This window comes from Geospiza fortis, unplaced genomic scaffold (genome assembly GCF_000277835.1).
Source record: "Geospiza fortis unplaced genomic scaffold, GeoFor_1.0 scaffold162, whole genome shotgun sequence".
Taxonomy (NCBI): Eukaryota; Metazoa; Chordata; class Aves; order Passeriformes; family Thraupidae; genus Geospiza; species Geospiza fortis.
This window is the reverse complement of record NW_005054316.1, coordinates 7444826-7465205: the sequence shown is the minus strand read 5'-3', so window position 1 is coordinate 7465205 and position 20380 is coordinate 7444826. Positions and strand designations below refer to the sequence as shown.

General features: G+C 37.5%; 1 long non-coding RNA gene across 1 annotated transcript in view; it reads left to right on the top strand.

Annotated features, from left to right (window-relative positions):
• The first annotated feature begins 2971 nt into the window (after positions 1-2971).
• Positions 2972-20380, top strand: part of LOC115947792 — a 28148-nt gene continuing 10739 nt past the window's right edge. Inside the window, exon 1 of the long non-coding RNA XR_004081655.1 lies at positions 2972-3022. This is a non-coding gene — a long non-coding RNA (uncharacterized LOC115947792). The remainder of the gene's footprint in view (positions 3023-20380) is intronic.

The window sequence follows — 20380 nt, the reverse complement described above, 5'->3', positions numbered from 1 at the left end:
CTGCTGAAGACCTGGAAAAGAGCAGTTTCATTAACATTTGCCTAGTTTTGTTCTTAGCATTGCAATTTGAAGTACATCGGCAGTATGTAATTTTCTTTATAATTCTGATATTATGTTTAAACTGCCCATAGGAATGGAGATCCACATAGGATAGACTAAATGAAACAAGCCTTTTGTTTAAGACTTCTCAAACATAATCTTCAGTCCCCACCATTCAGCGCCACATGTAACATCCCAAAGTCATTTCCTGTGCATCTGCTAAGGTAAAATAGCACATCAAGTTTCTAACTCATTGTGTTTAATAGAACAATTACAATACCTCATTCAATAGAAGGGGAATCTTTATGAGCTGAATGCATATGTGCATGCTTGAAGATTTCACTGAAAATCATTTTAAAATCCATCTGATTATATAGATTTTCAGATATGGAAATATATACAGCAATTTATGTTAAAGAATAAAATCCTGAAGCTCCATCAGTTCTTATATAGGAAAAGTGAACACTCCTCAATTAAAATATGTCAAACTTCCCTTTAAAAACAAAATAGGTTCTGTTATTTTTGTCAGCTACTGTTTAGGGTTTGATGGTTTTAATGGAATTTCAACTGTCTGAACTCCACTTGAATCCACTGGTAAGCACTAATCTAAAAATTTTCTGTTTTGTGTTAATACAAAACACTGGACCATCTTCCAAATCACATGAAATATGTCCAGGGACTCGACCTGAAATTTAAACTTGAGCACCTAATGTTAGGACTGGATAAATGACATGCCAATGACATCCCAATATTTTTGTTTCTTTGCCTAATAATAGCACGTTGTATATTGTCAGTGGGAAATTTTTAGAGCAAAAATGACAGACCACAGCGTTTTGCCAGAATGTGTTGACTTTTTTTTTTTGGGCATCTGAACTTGAACTAAATTGTATATTTTTCACTGATAATATGTAATTCCTATTGTTACAAATCAGGACACATTATAGTATATTTCGTAGAAGCTTTTTAAAAACACTTCATTAGCCCCTTCCACAGAGCTGTATAACAACTTGTTGCTAACAGTCAGTTTTTATTCTATGGTGTCTATGAAAAGCTTGCAAAAGGATTTTTCAAGATGCAATTTCTGTTTAGATAACTGGTGAAATCCAAATGCTAGCAAATAGGATATACTATGGTTCAGTTTATAGCAACAAGATAGCAAGTTTCTCCCCTATAAGCTAAATTCCTGGCAAAAGTGGTGTCAGAAATTCCATTCCAAATAAAGCAATCAATCAATATTCCTACTCTGTTTACCCTCCAATCTTTGGAACTGATAGTTACACTGGCCAGATAGATTTACTTAAAACAGTGAAAGACATTCAGAAAGTCCATCCAATTTCTTGATTTATTTGCTAGTGATGCATAAAATAAGCTTGTCTGTGAAATAGCCACGTTGAAATTGGTATTCTCATGCATTTTTCATTGTTATTATTCGGCTAGACTGACTCTTGAGGGTCAGATTAAAATTCATTCATCTGAAGCTGCACTGGTGACAGAAGATAGTCTCAAATTAGCTCTTCCAGTTAATATCTGTACCAGCATTTGGAAAACCATCAGTAGTGAGAATATTGCAATTGGGCAGCACATGTTTTTAACAGAAATTCTTTTAACCTTTTGTGCAATGAAAACTTAAAAAGCACTTCTTGATATCCTAGACATTTAATTCAGCCTCTGCTAGCAGAATATTGTGGTCTTTGCAAAGTCTTTTATTGCTGGTGATGAGAGGTCATTGCTTATTAGATAATCACATCCCTTCCCTGCAATACTGGTCATACACATTTAATATAATTATAATGCTTAACACTTATATAGTGCTTTTCTTCCAATTGCTTTACAGACATTATGTAATTAAATTCTCTGCATTCTTGGGAAATAAGCTAACTCCTTATTACAAACAGGAATATTGGGCCAGAGGCAATAGAAACATTTTCAAATATAGTCTTTGATTTTTAAGTTGGCAATTGGAGCTGAGCATGTTTGAAGATCAGGCTGTGTGGCAGCAAGATTACCAGTCATTTTGAAAGCTGTGGTATAAAATGTGCTACCATAGGTCACTGAAATAGCTGGAGTGAGAAATAGGATTGAAAATCCAGTCTTGATTCTTCAGGCTTAGAGTGAGATACTGAAATCTTTCTTTCATGTAGATGGATTCTACAATCTGTACTGAGCCAAAATGCCAGCTGCCTTTGACTGAGTAAATGCAGGCAGGCCCTGTAGAGCTCATCCATCACTTCCATCAGGAAGCCAGAAGGTTTCTGATGAATAGTCTTAATGCACCATGATGCTTAAGCTATACATCAATTTATTCTGAACTTCACTGAATCTTTGCCTCACAGGAGCACACTCAAGAGGATGAAGGAGGGCAGCAGGAGAGCAAGCTGGTGTCCCATGTATGGAACAAGGCTGTTCCATAGGAAACCAGAGGAGGCAACAGCTGTTTGGAAGCTCAATCGCCACCTGTGATCATTGTCCCTCAGCATCGTCAGTTTTGACAGCAGCTGGCACAGGACAAAGTATTGCCTTTTGTGGGAGAGCCAGCACAGAGTGGCATCATTCTCCTCTTTCTCTGGGAAAAGTGATGAACCAAACTGAAACATTTCATGGGCCGCGTTGAAATCACTGGCTGTCAACTGACCTGCGCAGTATCCTTTGAACTCCCTTTCCCCAGACAACAACAGCCCCATTTCTAATGCCCTCTATTTCCTCTCACCCTCTTTTTTGTCTACTTGCTTCCATCACAACCCGTCAGTTCACGATAGTATGCTCCCTGACATTGTTCCCAATTCCCTATGGAATATTTGCCTCTCCTTCAGCTGTGGTTCCCCTTTGTTCTTATCTCCCTTCTTCAAAGTCCTTCTTGAGACCTTTTCTACTGTGTTAAAATAGGTTGTACTTAAGTAACGCCATCCCTGCAGACAAATGCCACATCCATCCTCCTTCATTTCTCCTTGGATCTCAACATGCACTGCTTGGATTTCAACATAAGGTAACTGCCTTGAAATATTACCTTCCCTTGGTTTTCACAGCTCAATCTTAGTACTGTCTCATCTCTTATCTCTCAATATCTATTTAGGTATCTATTCAGAAAACTCACTGGACACATTTTTTGTTCAGGGCAAAAATGAATCTTATGCTCACATGCTTAAATGATTGAATAAAGATGTCTTTCTGACCCAGAACCTAAGCAGCTGTTGAGATGTTCCTCTTTGCCATTTTTGCCTTTGGGATCAATAATCCATTGTTCCGCACAACAGATCTCAGTATTTCACCTTCCCTCTCTGCTCCCATCCTGCTTCCCAATACTAGTGTTGTAGGGAGACTTGCTCGTACATTTCTGTGAGTTTACCTTCTTGATTTAATATTCTAATGGCCAAAATTGAAGTAGACCCTCTTCCTTAAGAATTCATTTCGTTCCTTTCACTCTCCTCTGTGAAGGGTCTCCTTGGTCCTAAGTTGCTCTGTGGGTTCATCCTCAGACTGAAGTCATTACTTGCTTTATTTGAGATTATAATAAAACAGACAAGATCATGTTCTTCAGAGTTGATTCTTGTGAAGCTGTTTATCATGTTCTAGTGTTTATGTATTGTATTACTAATTTCTGTATAGTGCTTTACTATAGGCATATTTTAGGTGAAAAAATAAGAACAAATATTCCCTGGCTTATATATTATACTCCAAATTAAAGCACATCATTAAATAAACTAACTCCTAAGTTCCTTGCTGAGGGATGTAATGCAGTTGCCACTGCAGGGTTAGAAGTTTGCTTTAATGATCCTGTATTTACTCTGATACTGTTTTTAAAAAAAATTTTAACTGTTATGTGTTTTAATATGTGTGTATATATATAATATATATATAAACTTCATTGTGGAATAAGGATGGCCTGGCAGTAATGACACCGGGAGGAAACCAAACACCAGTACTTTCAAATACTGCTGAAATGAGGTAGTGATTCTGTTCCCTTCTTAGATTGTATCTCAAGAGAGTGAGGCAAGTGACTTAGTACAGAAAGTCTCCTAACCAACTCAGGTAGATAGTTTCCCAGAAAATGTAAACGACATGGAGGATTAAATTTTCAGGTGGTTAAGTAGGTATATTAGAATGCCATTGAAGAAATTAAAACTATAGTGAATGAGTCTCTTTCTGAAAAAAAAAAAAATAATTAAAATTGGATCTGAAGCAGCCCACACTAGGAGCCAGTGTGTGAGAGACTGTTGGTGTTGTGCTGCCCAGGCTTGGGAGAATGGCTGGAAGAGGTTGTGGATCCAGTGAGCTAACCAGGGACAACATGGAGGCTTGTTGTACTCCATCACAGAATTTCTGCCGGGGCTTTGTTTTCTGTGAGGCATCCAGTGCTTGTGTACCCAGCTGAAGCAGTGAGGTACAGCTGTGCTTGGGGGGTGCACCCAGTGCCCAGAATCCATCTGCATGGGAAAGCACAGCGCCAGCAGGCCTGCAGATTTGTGCCAGCTCAGCTGTAGTCCACAGGGCATGAATTGTTCTCCTTGGACCCAAGCTGTCCTGTAATGAGCCAACTGATGCTGCTCTGCTCCAGAGTGTCACTGTACCTTCCTTTGGCTTGGGAAAGGTGACTGATGGCGATGGTTTGATGGCTGCCATAGCGTGGCACACTGCACGTGCCCTGCTGGTGTGAAAATCATAGCTAAAACTTTACATATGTGATTTTAGATTTAAAGATTACACTCTGGACTGGAATCCCAAGTACTTTATTTTAGCATAAACTGAAGTGTAAGTTATCTAGCAGAGCATAAGCTAAGTGCTAATAAAAAATGTAAACACTATTGCCATCTTGTGGCTTGAAGTTGCTTCAGCAGAGTTTTGTCAAGGGTTATACACTCCCTCTGATATTCTGTAAACATAACACATTTTCAATTAAATAGGCGAATCAAAGTGGCAGAACACAGAAGCAATGTCCAGACCTGCACATCAGAATCAATTACAGAAGTGGAGAAACAATCCTGTTTGTCTAGAAGGACTAATCACATGGTGAGCCGTCAGGAACACAGAGCGTGCGGGTCATTATTGAATGGAATAGCACTAGGTATATTTTGTTCCAGTGAAACAAAAGGACATTCTGAAAAAATAAAACTTTTGGATGACTTGACTCTCCTTTTTTTTTTTTTTGAGGAAAAATTACTCATGCATAAAGTATGAGCCTGTGATGTTTAAAGCATATACTGCTCCTATTGCAAGAGGGGAAAAATGCTGCTTTTTAAAAGAAGTTCTATATTGTATAATATTAGCTGGAGATACTACAGGCATATGCATGTCTTAAAGAATTAGAGGTTTATTCTTTGTTTTCCAGGTTCAAACCTGCCTATGCAATTCATTCTCTGAGCACTGTTAGAAATGGGATACAATATTAAATATGGAATGCTGTCCTAGATCAGATGAGTGATCTGGGTATTTTACACATGAAGTTTATTGGAAATTTAATGTTGAATGATAGTTTCACAGATAATTTAAGTTTTGTAAATTGTTTACTGAATAAATTTTAGGAAAATATGTCAGGGCATGAGATTTCCTTTTCTATATTCAGTGACCATCAGCTAAGGAATAGACCTGGACAGGGAACAACGGCTTTGTCCCATTAAATTTTGATTCTTCAAGACTTCTCCTACTCTGTGCTTGTCTGACCTCAGACTCACAGAAATTTTTTCAGACTTAGGAGAAGACATTGGCTATAGGGTGGCTGGTAGTCTTGTGTTTAAAGCATTTGTTCAAGATGCTAACAGCCAAGACAAAGGTCCTCAGTTGCTGTTCTCATACCCCTGTATTCAGTTTAACATTGTTCATTGCAACACTGTTCACTATTATGAGATTTTTATCTCTGCTCCTGAACAGAAAGTCCAGAGTAGACAGAAAAATATTGGTAGTATTGGGTTTTAGGGTTTTTTTCACATGCAAACTTTCTCTTGGTTTGGGTTTTCATTGCTATTTTCTTAACTTTACTTTTTTATTTAAGAAAATTTTTCAGCTTTAAAAAAATATTGTAGCAAAGAGCATCTGAAGAATGTGAGACCCAAAAAACTGATGGCCAAACATATAAAATTCAAGTATGACACATTTTGATCTGTTTAGTAATTCCATTTCTTCAGTTTTTTCCATTTGGGAGCACATTGAAGCTGCATTCAGAGATAATTTATAGTTACGCACATTCTGAATTCTTTCTTATGTATCTATGCCTCATTTGTTTGTGTATGTGATTTCTTAGAATCCATTGAAGCCCAAATCCTATAGATCACACCCATTTGATTAATGTAGAGCCACGAATTTACTTTATTTTTTTGAGACACAGAGTGCAATTGCATAATGTAATATAACAGCTGTGAATTTGAGACTAATGAAGAAAAGAGTGCAACATCTAAAATGGATAATATTCCTTGACAGTTCTCTTTTAGAAAGTATTTGCCCCAGTAATATCAGTTTATATGAGAATGTTACAGTGATTCTTGCTTCTGGCATGAGTTGTGTGTTTTTATAGGAAACTGAGATTTAGGTTACTTGTAAGATATTGGTTACATTTTTGTTTTACAATGGCCTATTGAGGCTGCAGGCTCCACAGCAGGAAAACAATATACTGCCTGGATTGAGCCAGGTCCTTATCAGCATCTAGATCCAAATATGAAACTGTACCTAGAATTACAGCACCTGCTGCTCCTGGAGTGACACCTAAACACAAGGGACAAAGGTGCCAGACCTTCGCTAGGAGGCCATCTAAACCAGCTGATAGGAAATCTCAGGAAGGAGGATGCTACCTTCTGGCCAAATACGAGCTTCTCCCTCCGTGTCAGACTCAATGCAATAAGTCATCTTCCTTTGACTAGGGAGCAAGAAATATTCTTTGGTTGCTAGATGATGTGCTTTTTTGGGAGACCCAGGTTAGAGACCAGCTGTAGTAAATATTTTTGTCTCCTATATACAGAAAAACAGCTTTAATGAGAAAATGCAGGAGTGTTCATCATTCACTGTTCATCAAAAACTAGTGGCCTGAATATGCTCCTAAGAGTTAGATGTTCTAAATTACCATTGGGATGTATATCAGTAAGTTTGTGTCAGTTTTATCATGGGCTTATTCTCTTCTGCTTTGCTGCATTTAAGAGTTGGTCTGTTAGATATGTTCTGGTAGGTAAAATGGGCAGCTCTTGTTGATGAACTCTTGTAAGGTAAAATCTTTGAGTGCCTCAAGAATTACCAATATCAGTAATTTACTGCCTTGGGATTGACATCTTCTGGTGCTGAGCACACAGATTGCAAGTTTGAAGATTTGTTAGTTTGTTTATTCATTTATCAGTTAGTTCTTTTACTGATCACCTCTATGTAAACAAATATACTTTTTTTCTTTTTTTTTTTTTTAATCTGTCTTGTTGAATTTTACTGGTTCAATTAGTTCCATCAGTCTCACTAAGAGTACAAATACTGCACACGTAGCTTGCTCTGTACAGAGGAGGCAATTTAGTAACTCACACTGAAGTTGTGGCTATAAAACTTTAAAGGATTTTGCCCAACATTCCATTGCACACTGCTGACAGATATTACATGTACAAATCCAAAACCAGGTGATGGACGATGCTGTTAGATTGCAAATGAGTGATATAGACTGCAGCATTTTGGTCCAGGTTTAAAGAGGCACATAGCTGTGATGTCTCATGAGCAGCTTAGAGAAGAGACTGTAATTCGGAGCCATGCTTACACTCCAGTTTCTTCTTTACTCTCCTTTCAGTCTCAGATCTGTTGGCTGGTGTACAGAAAGGAAAGTAGAACTATTCCACAGCTCTTGTCCACTGCAAGGGATCACTCACATGCTGTTACGTGAGAGTGCATTCCTAGCACCCCTCAGTCACTTCTCCGGCCCTCTGCTCCTGGCCTCTTTGCTCAGGCAGGGCTGGGGAAGGTGGAGCCTGGAACAGGAGAGCCTATGGAGCTGCCTGAGTGTGGAAGGCAGATGATGTTCTATTTCTAGGGTGTGACATCAGTATTGGTCGATGTTCAAATGTCACCCATTGCTATCCTACATCCATTTGGAGATATGCTGACCCCAGCACGTGCTGCAGTATATCCAGCCCTGCAGTCTAGTAGGGGCTTGCACCATATCCTTATTTAATTAGCATTATTTGCATGTCTTTAGACAAAGCCCTTGGGCAAAAAAAAGCCTCTTTGGGTGTAGGGAGAATTGTAAGGGGGCACAGTATTCCCCAATTACGTACAGGTGTTAACACAGCTGCAACTCATTGGGGAATACTGTGCCCCCTTACAATTCTCCCTACATTTGGGAACTGTGGGGGGGGTTTCCCCCGAAGTTTGTTCCATATGGGCCTGCTATTTTTTAGGAAAGGATCCTTGAAAAGCATATCATTCTCTGATAATATGTACACATCTATGCAGTACCTTAGTATTTCAGAATACAGGATATATTTTCTACCCTTCTTTTCTATGCTTTCCTTTTTTCAGCTGAACAAGTGTCATTTCTTGGTTTAGATATTATTCTGTTGATAATCCAGTGCCAGAAATTTTAGATGGTTGCCTTGGGAAAAACAGCTATTTAACTCAGTGTATACGGCAAAAAGGTTTTTTTAATTAATTTTTCATTTTTTGTATTCTGATAGTTCATTCCTGTGGAATATAAAATATTTTCCAATATTTCCCATATTAATATACAGGTGAGAAACATGGTTGGTTGTTTTCAGTAGAATCTTACCTATCTATACTAAAAATATGGCAATGCCAGTTCACCTTTTGACACCTAGAAGCTACTGATTTGCCACTGATGTATGTTGAAAAAAAAGCAGCTGCAGTTTGGAGGGCAAACAGAACAGGCCATTCTAGCTACTGGCAATCAAAAAAATATGAAAGATATTAATTGAAATTTCATTATTATATTTAGAGTTCAAAGGACATTATCTTGCACTGGTGGAATGAAACTCAAACTGAAGCTCTGATGATATTTTAATCCCTTTGCTAGTTATACTATTTCTGAGATTCAAGGAAATTTTTTTTGCTTAATTTTACAACAAATCCAGTATTTTAAAAATATAATTATTTGAATATGTTATGCATTGATTCCCATAGCCATAATACAGGACTAATATTTTGCTACAGTTTTAGGACTTCAGGCAACCACCCACCTCATGCTCACGAGAATTACAGCATTACACACTTTTGTAGGAAAATGGCTAAAAATAAAATTGCTAAAAATAAAGTTCCTGAAATGTAATTTTATCTAGTCTGTAAGGGGATAAATGGTTCTGAGTAGCAGGCCATTAGTTACTTTAGAAAAAGGTAGTTATTTGCACTAGAAGTGAAAGGGATCAATGATTTCTGAATAAGATCAGAAAGGAGTTATGACTTCACTGCAATTGATTCATTCAGGTCTAACAAATATAGGTTGCCTTTTAAACTAGGACAACAAGAGCTCTCCAAAATGCAGAGAAAAAAGATGTTAAAAATTCTAGCAGTATATAAGCCTATCATTGTGTATTTTAGAAACCTACAAAACTTAATTTCTCTCTGAAAAGATAACAGATTTTTCATCAGGTTCCTGGAAAGTTGCCATTTTGGAGTCCACGTGCTTTTTTTTTTTTGCCTCTTTATATGAGAAAAATAATTAAATATTTTTCTTCCCTCACCCATCCCTTCCAGGATAGTTCATAATTTCATTGAGTAAAATATGGTAACGTCTGTGCCAATTTGAAAAAATCCAATTTTGACATACCATTTTTTTTCAGGGTGTTTTTTTTTGTTGTTGTTGGTTTTTTTTTTTGGTTTTTTTTTGTTCCTATGAAGTTTTTTGCTTGCTTTGTTTTTGGGTTTTGTTTCTGTGGTGGTTTTTTTTATTATTATTATTTTTTGTTTCATATGGGCCTGCCATAAAATTTGGAAATGTGTGAACTTGTCTTTCCAATTAAATGCCTTTTTTTTTCCTTAATTGGGACATCAGTGTGGATATGGCTACCACTTAAATAGCAAGCAGACCAATCGATAGCTTCTCTGTAGGGTTCACAACCAGATGGTGGCAAATACCACTTCACTCAGACTTCAATAGCTAATCTGTTTCCAATGCCTTGGGATGTATTTTTCAGTGAGCAAAAGACGTTCATAGTGTGACTGAAAAGAGATGAAAATGTCCTGGCTGAATCAAAGGGCTATTTTTTTAACATTTCAAGACTCTCCTACACAGAAAGCAATACTAGCTTGTACCAGGCCAGATCCAATTCTTATGAGAGCTGCCTCTCTCTCACTCTGTCCCTTATTTCACAGAGGCAGAGCAAGATTTCACTGGCAATTTGAGATGGGGCTTCTACTGCCTCGCAGGAAAACCTGCCACTACCTTTCCTAAAAAGTCACATAAATAAAAGTAGACTGTGTCAAAAATGAGGCAGTTATAAAGTGAGGAAATGCAGGTGCATTCTTCGTCCAGAAAGCAAGGAAATTTCCAGCAATTTGCAGATAATAATGATTTCTCAATATCGTGTTTTCTGAAAAATTTTCTTATATACTGAGTGCTACATGTTAAAGAGAGAGTGATATGCTGGTGCATGCTGCATTACTGCTCAGTTCTCTGGGTTAATGTCCTTCTTGTTTGCTTTCCCCAGTGAACAAAAGACATTGCAGCATGCTCAGTATTGCCCAAGTCTACATAAATTACTGAAAATCTCAGTCTGGGAGATCTAGAAACTGAAACAAAATTGTTCTTCTATAAATAGGGTCTGGGAACAAAAGTGATACAAATAGAAACTTACCACTTTGCTTAGAAAAAAGTCAATTTATAGTCAATGAAATGTTTACTTTACTGAAAGGATTTAACTGCTGAGACAGAGCAGAACACCAAATTACCTCGAGCATTTACCATTGCAGGCTTTCCTGAAAGGCTGCTACAAACAAAACAGGAGTTTCCTCCTGCTTTTTTACTAATGTCTGCAAGAAACTAAGTCATCATTTAGAGAAAGGACTCTCAGAAACAATTGGTGTAAATGCATTTAATTTGAAGTGCAATTTCAAATAGCAACTTGCAGCTTTTTCAAAAGCATTTTCTTACCTTAAAATGGACAGTGTTTTCCTGTTCTGACAACTGGACCAGTTACTTGAAATGTACATTAACAATTTAGATAGCAAAAGTGTAGTGTTCCCAGGCAGACTTTTAATGCAGAATTAAATGTTCTACTTGGCCAAGCTTTGGAGGAAGTGTATCAGTTTTGGCAGGCTGATAAACACCAAAGAAATCTGAGCCAGTACACAAAGAAAGAATTGGGGCAAATATGATTACTGTTGCAATGCTTTCCCTTTGTCTCTTTGGTTCAATGATTTGTCAAATTTAATAATTATTTTCCTTTTTACCCACAGGTGATTGTTAAGGTATATGTGATAGTGACTGCATGCCTTGCTCTATGAATATGGTGGAATGAGGTTGTTATTTAACAAAAAGAGTCTTACACATGTACTCATTGACATATTTTAAATGAGTTTGAGCCTGTTCCATTCAGTGTGTTATTGATTGTGGTAATTTCTCCTGTTTATAAGTATAAATTGAATCAAGGGCCATTTCATATTTTCCTCTGAACCACTGGCTGTTTCCTATTGTCCATTGAAAGATGGTTAGTACCTCAAGTTTAATAAAGTTAACAGCTTTATCTGTGAAACAAATACTTTTTCTTGTATTTTGATAAGGAAAAAAATTCCAGCACAAGATAAAGTTAAGTGCTTTAACTTTATTGCAGCCTCAGAGGCAGTCCTCTTGAAGAATGAACACTGATTTCCTCATCATGTTGGAGCTATAAGCTTGAATGATCCCGTACAGTAAGAGCTGAGCCAAAACACTGGACTATCCATGTGAAACAGCTTAACAATGCATATTAATAGGATGCATTTTGTCTCTTAATCTAAGTAATGCATTGAGGAAGAAATACATCATGGCTTGGGAAATAGTTTATCCTTAGTGTCCTGAAGCCATGATAAAACTGTACACTCTCAAGACTTTGTCAAGAATCCATAATATTACATTATGCCATCATTTCCTCTCTGTATGCTATTTATTCTTCCCACCTTTAAAAACATTTTAAAGACAGAAAATGTGTCTCAGGGCTAAGGGTCTCCCTTTGCTTGAAGACGTTGACTTGCTTCCTATTTTGCCTCAGGTTTGCTGTGTGATCTTAGGAAAGTCATTTAGGCTCTTTGGTCTTCCTTTTAATGACCTTTTTCTGGTCATGAGTCCAATGAGGTAATTAAAGATGTTTGTACTTAGTGTTTAGAATCACAACCTGTGGCACCTTAATCATGCTGCACCATGTGTAAACCTTGTCTCAGCTCATTAGTTATCACTTGAGTAATGCACCTATCAAAGCCTAGAGCAGGAGATATGAATATGCCCTACTGAAAATGCTTCTAAACCTGATCTATGCATATGAACACCTTAGAATAAATTCCAGTGTCATCTGCCCTTACTGAACAAGTAACACTGTTAGGCTCTCTCCTCTTTCTGATAACAGAAATGTCTTCTTTCCAAATCCACATAAAAGGAGTGCTGCTACTGGGGGAATGCATTTCTTGCAGGTTGGTTTTTGTAGACAGGGGTGCAGTTATTTGCATCTGCCAGATGAAAAAAAAACTGATGAGATGAATAATGAGGCAGAGTGTGCAGGATACAGCAATTGTGGAGTTTTCAGTATATTTTTGTAATAAAAGCTGATTATTAATATCTCGTGTATTTCTCTGTAGTTGAGAAATGCTTCTTGCTGAAGACATGGCAGCACTCCCTTGGAGTGATTATACAGTAATAAATACATATCCCTTTTATGGATATCACGAGTACCTATATTTATTAGTGTATAATCACTCTAAGATTTTTTTCTTAAGATATGTTTTGATTGTCTTTTAGTCATACTATCCAGTCAGTAAGTAGCTGCCTCTTCCTACTTCTAAATGACTAGATCAAATGACTAGAATAAGCATTGCCATTCTAATGGTAATGCAATTTTTGTACAAATACTTCTGCAAATTTGCATTCAGAGATTTTAATAAGAAACTTTTCTAACATTTCCTCTGAATCTGCTTCTGAAATACATTAGTGTGAAAAAGATGGAGCAGCAGATTAATTAGTGAGTAAGTGAACCAGTTAATTAATATTACAATTAAATCTGCCTGAGGTATGCTTATAGCATCCTTGGCACTTTTCAAGTAATGAAAAAGTGTTTGCTGTCTCCCTCCTTCTCAAAGCTCCACTGAAAATGTGGCTTGTCTGAAACAATGCTTCTGTGAAGCTGGTCAGAATGAGGCACACAAATGTGTTACCATGAGGTCAGAATTATTTTGTGTCCTGTGATACAGCTATTCTGCTGTTCACAGGACTGAAGGAGAATAGAAAATTTATAATTATGTACAATATGCTGCCAAAAGATCAACTTTGTTGCTTTTGGCAATCACTAATGATTTTTTTATTTTGCAAGAGCAGCATAATGTTTTATTTCTGCCCCCATTTTTCATAAAAAGTTAATTTGCATACATTTCTGCAAGAGTGAACCATGTTAGTATGGGGAAAAAAAGGCTCTAAGAACAGTCTGAAATAGAGAGGATCTACCATAGTCTCAAACAGAGACAATTTATCATAAATAAAAAACAGGAAAGAAAAGGTGGAATAAAATCACATAGCATGGTTCAAGCCCAAGCATTTATGCTATATTAACGTTATTTTTAACTCTGATGGTAAATCAGGCTCCTAGTTTGTGTGTCTGGTCATCACAATGGGGGCTAAATCCACATTGATGAGCTATGATCAGTATTGAGCTCTGAACATATGCTCCCCACAGCTGGTGATGTCCCCGGAGTGGTTCCCGAGTTCCATATCTAGCACAACTTGACCCTGGAATTTACTGAGGCCAGATAAACAATGCATTAAAAAGGGTGCTTAGATTCCTCTCCCAAAAATAGTCGCCTCAAGCTCTGGGCTGGGAGGAGCCAGCTTCCTGGCTCTGAAGTTCAACACTTTATTCAGATTTCATTGTGGACACACAAACCTTGGGAGGCAGCAGCAGCAGCAGCAGGGATACCTCCTGGAACATACTCTGCATTTCCTACCACAGTCAGACCCTTATCTTTGTTTCCAAACAGGCAGAAGGGATTGCAGTCAACTTTGTCTATTTATTTATTTACTTACATACTTACTTATTTAATCTTAAATCTAAAGATGAATGCAATGAATTGGAGCAAAAAACACTGGAGAGAGAGGGGCAGGGAGGGAAAACAATGGGCTTGGCAGCGCTGGGAAGGTTACAGTATTTCACACCTACCAGTGACAGTGCAAATTAAGATACCCCCTTCTGCTGTTCATTTGAGAAATGGGGTAAAGGGAGGTAAATAATGTTTTGTTTTGCTGGTTTCTTTGTTTGTTTGTTTTAAACAGAAGCAAATATATTAGGTCTTTCTGTTGGTATTGGTCAGCACCCAGACAGAGATTTGTGGAGCACATTGATAAACTCACCAACCAGCACATCTGGTCCAGTACACATTTTCCCACTGGTGTGATTTGGGAGAGGTCCCAGGGCTACAGCATGCCCACTCCAGAGCCCTGTCCAGGCATGCTGACATGCTGACACATGACAACTTCATCTACCTCCACCCAGGATTGTCTGCCTAGGATCTTCAGGACTGCAATATCTGCTTTACTCTTGGACCTGTTCCTGTGGCCAGGCAGGGACTTGATTGGGGTTTTATAGCTGGCATCTGAGCCCCTCTACTCTCTAAACAGTAAAGAGACCCTGCTCACAAAATCTGTTTCCAAATTTTCCCTCCCTTCTCATGTTCCTCATGATAATTATGTTAAAGTATAAGTGGATGCATTAATGTGTGTCTTAACCATTGTAAAACCATTGCTGTGATTATCTGCAACTCTTTTGCCAGAGATGGTAGTTGTACTCCATATGAATGTCTAAAGTATAGATACAAACAAAACAATAGGGTAGAGCAGGACTGAATTTAACTCAACTAATCTGCCTCAGCTGCATCTAAAAGGGTGCCACAATTGTTGCCAGAATGATGTACAAGTCACAAGAGAACTAGAGGGAGCTACATAAAAAGAGATTAAAAAGACCAAAATACCAATATATGAGAATATATGAGTAATTTGAAAAACTATTTAAAAAATCGTTGAAATTTATATACAAAATTTTAATTGTCTACTTATAGTCTGAATGGGACTCCAGAACATTTCCTCACTGTTTAATCCTGTGATCCAGCTCATTTTCCCCTTGCTGACTCCTCTCTCTTCCCACTGGGGACCAGGCCTGCAGAACAAAGCAGCTCATCTTTCAAATGGTGAACCGAGCACTGATGAAACATCCATATTTTAGTAAGGCTTTCCCCACAACACTCCCCTTTTATTGGTATCCCAGAATCTGAAAGTGTCTGCAGAAAGAGGAGCAGGACCTGCAGAAATAATTTCTGCTATCCAGGCTTTGTTATGTGAATTGACCTCCATGGCAGGGTATCTGCCCTGCCTGCTTCTTCTGCTTCCACTGAACGTTCTTTAAGCCAGGGGAGAAAACTTAGGCTGCTATCATAAGATTTTTCTTACCCAAGATTTCTACTTGCTTTAATAGAGATTTGCCTTTGAGTCAGGTTTTCCAGAACTCTGGAAAACCTAACTCATAATCATAAAACCGATTTTCAGATTTCTTTTTTCTAGATTGATACAGACTGAAAGGATACATCTTTCTTCCTTAGTCAACTATCAGATCAAGCAGGATCTGGTTGTTTGGAAACTGAATCCTCACAGTTTGTATTCAGCCCGTTATATTGCATGTTTTCCCACTACTTGACTATTGTTTTTCTACATTTTAGCACTATTTTGAAAGGAAATGTGCAATTTATGACAAGGAAAAGGTGTGAATGACTGAATCAATGCCATCATTGATCTCACTGAGTGGAGAATCAAATGCTCAGTCAAAATGAACACCTTGGAACATAATCCTACAGACTTTATTCAGATTAAATCCTTGTTGAAAACACTGGGGAATTTGGTATAAGCCTTTCATTATCAGAAACCCAGACTGCCATTGCAAAAACCATTTCAAGACTGCTTCTGGCAAATAAAATCAGCTCTTTGCCCAGGATAAAGATTTCATATAAATTGTTTAAATAGAACCTGGTTTAAATATATGTTTGGAGGGATGAGGATATGGAAAACAGATTTGTTGGTGCATAGGATGTGTCTGATAAATTCCTGTGCTATGGCAACAAAATAGTACAGCTAGAATTTGTGCAAAATAGAATTCATAACAAAGTCAACTGGTCATTTTGGGGTTCAGTACAGTCATACTTGATTTTCATATACACCAGTCCATGAGACATTAATAATTAGCTTGAAACATCGGGTAAATGATGAACTGGATCTTTTACTTGTATGTGCTCCAGAGGAGGGTTTTTTTTATATTCAAGGTATTTTTGTTAATTATTTATTTATATTCTTGGAAGTACAAATGCATTACAAAAGTCTGCAATGGCTGTAAATCTTCTTTGATCTAGGTGAGAAGGAGGTGACTAGTCAGTGTAAAATCAGTTCTACTTAAACAACAGCTTTGAAATAATTTTTTTCTGTTATTAACACAGATACAAAACCATACAAAGGATCTGAATGTAATTTCTCTATTGTAAATCATGAACTATTGCAACTACCCATACAGATTCTACAACACCCTTAGAGTATGCACACTGATGAGAAGTATTTTTGCAAAAAATACACTTTGCATATGACATTTAAAGCAGTTGATTAAGGAAAAAGGATAATTAAAAGTTGATAGAAAGAAATGTTGGATTACCATTTATGCACTCTTTATGTTTTATAATTGCATTACTGTTATACAAATGTATTCCACCATTTCTGCAAGCATTAGGACTGACTTACTAGATTATTCAGAGTGAAAATATTTTAAATCATCTCTGGAATCGCATTTCTTAATATGAATGACTAAATATTTTTAGCCTATGAAAGACTAAATATATATTTGTTGGTGGAGTGCACTTGCCAGCATAGCAGTAGAATATGTCTAAAGGGTATCTGTAAGAAAGATGTGGTCAGGTGTGTCCTGGTGCACTGAATGCTAATATGACTTCAGTAGAAGCACATTATGCTTTTATTTCTGACTGTATACTGAATTATTTACACCTTCAAGGCAGCTGATTGAACTGTAGCATCAGTCAATTAGCAAATCAAAAATTTATATGATTCCAATTTAGCATGGAGTCCTTCTCTCTTTTTTTTTCTTTTTAGATTTTCACCCTGACAGTGACAAATTACTCCTCTGCTGGCTGAGATTGGAAATTAAAAGCATTTAGAGCTGCTCATGCATTTATGCTAATGAGAACTTCTGATATGATTTGCATGCAAAAGAGGACAATCTGAAAGCTCATCAGTTTTTCATGCTTCCGCATTTTGATGTAGTAGGATTTTTTCTGTTTTCTGCAGAGCAAAAAAATTTTTCTTGGGGAAACAATACTCTATGTGAACAAAAAAGAGTTTTTCTTTTAAGTCAGAAAGTTCCTTTTTTTTTTTTACCCTCCAGATTCTTGTCAAATCATTTGCTTTGCTGTTTCAGAACTGCAGCCCACATTCATTAGCATTTTAGATGTTTATCAAAGGAACGATCCAGTATCTGCCATGCAAGATTATAGCTCAAGCTTCATTTTAAATTCAGCAAGAAAAAAAGACCCGAGGACAGATGAGAAGAGGGACGTGCACTCTGGCAAGCTTCTTCACAGATACACCCGACTTAATCCTATTTAGAGCAAAATTTGATTAATCATCAGCAGTGGTAGCTTGGTGAAGTTTAGTGAAATAGTTAACTCTGACAAATTTTGGGGGTCTCTTTGGCACAGCCTTTCTGGGATGCAAAAAAAAAAATAGATGACAGACAAATGACAGAGCAGAAAACTTTAATTTTCTTTTTTTAAAAGCTCTTGTTTAGTAAAGAGACTGCTGCCATTTTTTAGGCATCTAGTTTTGCTTTCCAATTCATTATGATGAAAGACAATGTGGTGAGGAAAGATCTAGAGGTAACAGAAAACATCAGTGTTTTTATTTTGGTTTTTGAATATATGGACTAATATGTCCAGCTCTGGAGCCCCAGCATAAGGATGTGGACCTGCTGGAGCGAGGTCAGAGGTGATCAGAGGCCTGGAGCACCTCTGCTATGAAGACAGGCTGAAAGAATTGAGGCTGTTCCGCCTGGAGAAGACAGGCATCCAGGGACACCTTTTAGCAGCCTTCCAATACCTGAAGGGGGCGTACAAGAAAGCTGGAGCAGGACTTTTTACAAGGGCATGTAGCGATGGGACAGGGAAGAATGGCTTTAAGCTGAAAGAAGGTAGATAATAGAAAGACTTCACTATAGGGGTGGTGAGGAACTGGAACAGGTAACCCAGGCAAGTTGTAGGTGCTCCATCCCTGGAAGTGTTCACGGCCAGGCTGGATGGGGCTTTGAACACACTGCTCTAGTGGAAGGTGGCCCTACCAATAGCAGAGGGTATGGAACTAAATGATCTTTTAAATGCCTTCCAACCCAAACCATTCTATGATTCTATGATTTTTGTATACTGCAGGTAGCATAATTAAAATAATTTGCCATGTAAAAGGAGATAGTAGTTTCCTGTTTATTTGCCATGTTTAAGAAGGTCGATCAGGATATATCTGTGTATTTTTGACTTTTTGTGAATTTACCTAGGTTTTGTGTTGGAAGTTATCCTTTTGATGCTGACAATCTGAAAGACCCTAACAGCTGTCCTTCATTTAAAAAAATTTTGCTGTAATAGTACTTGCTGAACATAACCATAATCCACTAATTCTTTCAGCCCCTAAAAGCTACTATTTAGAGTTTTAATTGTAAGTATTCCTTCTATTTTATCTTTCAATTGATCATATTCCACTGTATTATTTAGTAAAAAAAGGGCAAAATATTAGTTAAATCTCTACATCTGAGTTACAATTAAGAAATTAAATTCAGCCCTATATATATTTAAACCATTCTTCCAGAATTCCCCTTTACACTTTTTACCCCCAGGAGCATACAGCAGCACTGAAGGCTTTCTGTATTTCTGAGGTGTTACAGAAGAGAATTTCACTCATTGACTTGGCTAGCGTTGCAGTGAGATGCTTTACAACCTCTCAAAGGCAGCTAACAAGAGGTGTATACCATTTTTTTAACATCTCATGTCTTAAGGCAGTATTCTTGCTTCATGTACTTGAAAATAAAATTTCTTCTACAGTTGAAGTAGCTCCCTTTTTTTTTTTTTTCTTTACTGCAACGATGCCGGGTAGTAGATACATTATTTCCTCCCTCAATGAGAAAGAGGGGGGCGTGATAGGGTAATCATGGAAGGGGAAACAGTATGAGGTGTCAAGAAGAAAACTAGGAGAGAAAGGGAGATCATAACTTAGTCTTTCCTGTCCTCTTTGACAGGGAATCTATGGTCCACTGGGAAGTGTTGATACAGCGATAGACTTGCTGAAAAACCCTGCTGAGATGACCTGTTGGAAAACAAGATGTGTGATAGGACAAGGTCTAATGGCTTTAAGCTGAAAGAGGGTAGGTTTAGATTAGATATTAGGAAGAAATTCTTCTCTGTGAGGGATATTAGACACTAGAGTATGTTGCCCAGATGAGCTGTGGATGCTCCATCTCTGCACATGATGCAGGCCAGGCTTTGAGCAACCTGGTCTAGTGAAAGGTGTCCCTGTCCATGGCAGGCAGCTGGAACTAGATGATCTTTAGGGTCCCTTCCAACCCAGGCTATTCTATGAGAATACTAAATTAAGAACCGGATTTTCTTAATTTGACATTTCATGCAATCTGAATTGTCTCTAGAGCTGGTTTCCTAATCTCCACTGAAATTCACCTTTTCTGCAAAGATCTCCTGAGCCAGGAATCTACTTTTTGTGGATTTACTCCTATCCTTGCAAAGATAGGTGTATTTTCTATTGTGAATACATTTCTCTTCAATGGGAGGATTTGGAAAGGTTTACATTTGACAACACTTTCAAGTTATACTTGCTTTGGATTTGATTGAAGTATTTTTTGCTTTATTGTCCTTAATGATTATTGTGTGTGGTAAGGAAGAGATTTTGCCCTTCAGATTTTTCTTCCTCAATTGATCCTACTCAATTCAGATTGAATATCTGAGGTCCTTTAAACCAAAGCTAACAGCAAAGAAAAAAGTGATTTTGGAATAATTTAGATGCCATCTTAGTTCCCCAACATAATGCAGTTAGTTTCTCTTCAATGGTAGGAAAGCATGAGTCTTTGCTGCTTAAAGTTCACACATATTGAGTTATATCTCTTTC